The following is a 5,035-nucleotide window of genomic DNA, read 5'->3' as shown; positions in this document are numbered from 1 at the left end:
ATATTTAATCAAAATCTCTAATATCATATTATAGGTTTTATATGGGTAAATTATTTTATAGAAAATTTATTTATTATAAAATGAATTTCTTATATAATTACTAATTTATTATATATAATGTAATGTATTTAGACGGTTTTAGTTATTTTTAAATAATAGATTATATAGTGTAATATTCAATTTAAGCCTTTTTATTATTGGTGCTAAAGGGTATTTTAGTCAATTTCAGTAACAAGAATAAATAAGTGCTAAAGGGTATTTTAGTCAATTTCAGTAACAAGAATAAATAAGTGCTAAAGGGTATTTTAGTCAATTTTGGTAACAAGAATAAATAAATAGAAGTACATAGGAGTTTTGTGAATTTAATCCCATAATGTCCAATCCAATAATATATAATGTACTACTATATAAGGCATACATTGTACAGATCTGGTCAGTTCGATCTTTGTTGTTGTCATATATAAAAACAAATTAAAATGATAAGCAAAGCTTTCCCGACCTCTTCTTCTATCATATGCTGCTTGTTGATGATTTCGATTATCATGGTTTCACCTGTCCTGTCTGTGAGAAAGTTATCCATGGCTTCCGGCAGCTGTAAGTACTCTGTCTCTCTGTCTCTCTCTATATATATATATGTCTCTCTCTCATAGCTCTCATTCATTTTGTTGTATGAGTTTTGCAGATGACGCATATGGAAACCCTTTTCCACCAGTGGCTGTTAAAATTGGGGTACCCCCAGTCCATATTGAACCAAGTCCTGGCACCGGCCATTAATTGAATAATTTTTTTATTATTTTTGAGATGTGAGAGACTGTATTATGCATGTTTTGGTTTATATATGTAGCCAAACAGAAACTAATAACGTGTCCAATGTATGCCACCATGTTCTGTACCTCACTTTGAATTTCCCTTTTAATTCTTACGGTTTTTTTTTTCGAACTGTCTTTTAATTCTTATGTTGAGAGCTGTGATAATAAGTTGCTAAATCATCCATCCGAAGAGTCTTATTATTTATGAACATTGTGTTGCTTTGTTAATTAATTCGTTGATTTCCCGGATAACTTTTTTTTTTTTTTTCAATTGGCCATTCTTTGACCAGGAGATTGTGGTCAGCTTAAAAGATCGTTAAGCTCCGGATCAGTGAGATTGTTTGGGAAATGTGTTTGTTTGGGGATTATGTGTGATAGCTTGATAGGTTGATGTTGGACATAAAATATAGGGTAAAGTGCATAAAACCTCCCTCAATTATACTCTCTTTCAACAAACCCCTCAAAACTACATTTTATACTGAAAACCCCCTAAACTATTTCATTTCATTGCTCAATATCCGTTCTGGCAATATGCCGATGAACAGTTAGTCACATGCCTGTCACGTGATGGGTTAATTTTTATTTAATGGCAATAACACCATTACACCCTTCTGCCTATATATATACATATACACACACACACTATATATATATATATATATGTTCATCTTCTTCACCACGCATGTGCAGATGCATAAATAAAAAATCTTCTTAACTGAATCGTCCTTTCTCCCACTGCCTCTCTCTCTCTCTATATATTTAACTCTTGTCCACATCATCCATATTCATGGCAATGATTATCAGGAAGAGAGAAAATTGATTTATAGAATTGATTCTCAACCCTAATCACAAGAAAACCCAATTGCAAAATTCTCACCCCAATCACAAGTAACCCAATCGCAAAATTCTTAATACATCGCCACCACCCAATCACAATAACGTATTTGCAAGACATAATCACAAGCCAAACCCACTCACAAAACCCCCAATAATTTTTTGTTACGTACCGCAAATCCAATCGCAAAATTCTCCATCCATCGCCAAACACAATCACGAGTAAACCCAGTTGCAACAACATCCACGTCGGTGGATCTCGAAACAACAACACAACATTCCCATCACCGATTATCAGGTCTTTATCGTTGTTGGTTGAGCCTTTCACCAAAGTCTTATATTTCACTCTCTCTCTATAAATATAATAATATATATATATATATATATATATATATATATACACACACGCAATATACGCTTGGCTTGTATATCATCTTGGGTGAGTTGTCAACATATGATTGGTTGTTTATTCCACATCGTTGACTTAAGTGGTTGTGGAGTGAAACAGTGACATATTTTGCATGGGTAACATAGTCTTTCAACATTTCCATTACCTACAACTAGCCGGAGTGTCCTTACTTGCAACAAAGTAATACTTTGGGGGGACAATTCTTAATTCAGGGGGTTATTTGCAAATGAACAATAATTAAGGGAGGTTTTATGCACTTTACTCTAAATATATCTATAGAGTGGTAAAACATGATATGCTTATTTTGTGTTTTATTTATAATTGGCAAAGGAATGAAATGGGAGGAAGTTGTTAATGCTTCAAATAGTAATTTTTTTGATACATCTCTAAAATTGGAAGGATTTAATAGGGAAATGTTTATCGATCCACTTTGTCCATGCAAGTAGGTTAGGGATTTGGCGAGTGAGAAAGAGCGTGAGGGATTTGCAGATTTGGTGTGATTTGATAGAGAAGACAGAAGACGGTTTATAAGTTGATTGTTACATATTCACACATGCATATAAGTAAATATGTAATGTATGGAATTATATATATATATATATATTTGGACATAATTGTTTTGAAAAACTTGAGCCTCTAAGCATTCCCATTCCCCCTAATAGTGTTGAAAAACTTGAGCCTCAAAGCATTCCCACTCCCCTAGTAACTTACGCAAATTATTTTTAATGGTACTACTCATATTTATATCATTACTATTTGAAATATTATATAAAAATTGTGTCACGCCCCAAAAATTTTAGCACAAGAACTCTTATCTTATACTAAAATCTGGTACGTGACTCACATCATTTATGCACCATAATCCATGATTAAATCAGTATGAATAAATTTTATTTAAAAATCCATCAATCCAAAGGGAATCTATTACAACCACCAATAAATTAAAATTCCACAAACTAAGTGAACCTTAATACAAAACTCCTCGTTATGAAACAATAACAAAATAAAAATGTAGAATATCTAAGAAGTCTTCTACTCTCCATCGAGCCTCCTTTGCATGCTAAATCAACGAGTACCTGAAAGTAATAAACGGGTGAGCTCACAAGTTCAGCAAGAAATGCTAAACACAATAATTGTTCAGCAAGTTAACCCATACCTTGTATTCCCATACTTAAAATGCAACCCATAAAAGATACATTAATTACGTTCATCAAAAAGCCTACTAGGTACTAATTTTGTCAAAGTACATAAATAATAATGTATAATAGTCACTATAACTACTATCACATTTGGTACAACTATATTATTATAATCTCATTCCCATCCAATAATTATTTTCTTATAATTATTATATCTCAATACCATTATGTCACAAGATAATCAAAATCTCAAATTCACACTATAAATCTATTAACCATCTCAATAATTAATTTACTAAATTTCACTTACCTCACATGAGCCCCTGCCTCCCCTCAACTAGTTGGCTGTTTTATTGCCAGTATCTCACATGAGCCCCTGGCTCTTCTCCAACAAGTGGTGTGAATCGCATAGTCCTGGACTACCGAAAATACACATGTGGCTGGACGGTACGTCTACTCACCCTGGCCGTTGACCACCTCCACATAATAAGGGCACATTAAGCCCGATGGCCATAACAAATGGTAATTCACTCCCGTAGGCGGTCCCTCACCGTGCTCAACAAACTCATCATTGGGTTACTCCCAGGCTATAGCTCTATTAAGTTCAATTATCCCAGTTAAAAACCAAAGCATTGCTTAATTTAATTAATGCTCTTTAACCTTTAAAATAATCCTAACTCATAAATTCATGAGTTCAACAAACACCATAAATAAATAAATAAATAATTATCATATACATCAGATACCCAAAATCTTAGTTTCGTATCCTACCATTTAACTCTTCAAAAAAAAAAATAGCTACAATAACCTCCAATTGATTTGCTATTTAACAGCACGCTCATTCATTTCAACCAATGATTACTAATTCTAATCACTAATAATGATTCAAGTGCTATAATTGAATCTTTTGATTCCTTAGTTAAAAAAACTGGTCACTATGGCATATGTGTATCTATAAGTAAACATCCCTGGCTTATTTAATTATACTAAACACCTTCCAACTGCTCCAACACATACCCATCACATTTATGAAATCAACACATAACCCAGACTATTAATTAATCACTTAATCTACAACTACACTTTTGATCCATTACGCTTATGTACGAATCATTGCGACCAATACCTACTAATTTATTTATATAAAAGTACATAATGGTAATAACAATCTACCCTATCTAGATCATAACAGTACATATGTATGACATGTATGTATACCCAATATAATTACTAAGAATTGTTCACCCCTAAAAACTAGGGGTATTCAAATAATCCGCCAATCCGTCAATCCGGCTCGATTCGGTCCGATCCATGTGGTTCGGTTTGATTTTCTATTCTCGTGGTTCGGTGATGATTTGAAAAATTAATAATCCGTAATAACTGGATCAATTAACGAATTAGGTGTTAAAAAAATCGAACCAATCCGTAAATCGATCCATGGCAATCAGTTCAAAATTTATATATATATATATATATATATATATATATATATATATATATATATATATATAATAAAGGAGAATTGAATACATTGAATACAAAAAGAATCTGGTGAAAAGCCATAGGACAGACATGCCATGTGCAAAAGTCTAAAGGTACACTATTTTTTATTTTTTTACAAAGCTTAAAGTCTAAAAGTGTTCGTCAAAACTTGAAAGTAATAAAAACAACATAGAATAACAATTTCGATGCTTCTCGCGTGCGCCTTCAATCTCCTGCTGCCTTGAAGCTTGTAGCCTTGTACTACCAGTTTCTTTCATTTCACAGTACACACTGTGATACCCCTCGGATCCAAGACACGGGTTGATCAAGCCCAAGCCCGAACCCGAGGGACTATCAAACAA

General features: G+C 33.0%; 1 long non-coding RNA gene across 1 annotated transcript; it reads left to right on the top strand.

The window, feature by feature from the left end:
* Nucleotides 1–381: 381 nt before the first annotated feature.
* Nucleotides 382–940, top strand: LOC132286493 (uncharacterized). Its single transcript, XR_009472797.1, has 2 exons — nucleotides 382–594; nucleotides 683–940. It is a non-coding gene; the product is annotated as an uncharacterized LOC132286493 (long non-coding RNA).
* The last annotated feature ends 4,095 nt before the right edge of the window (nucleotides 941–5,035 follow it).

This window comes from Cornus florida, unplaced genomic scaffold, assembly GCF_030987335.1.
Source record: "Cornus florida cultivar Cherokee Brave unplaced genomic scaffold, ASM3098733v1 CherokeeBrave_3.0.0_Hap2_Chr02, whole genome shotgun sequence".
NCBI classification, from domain to species: Eukaryota; Viridiplantae; Streptophyta; class Magnoliopsida; order Cornales; family Cornaceae; genus Cornus; species Cornus florida.
The sequence above is the reverse complement of the archived record's forward strand: the minus strand, read 5'-3'. Positions and strand labels throughout refer to the sequence as shown.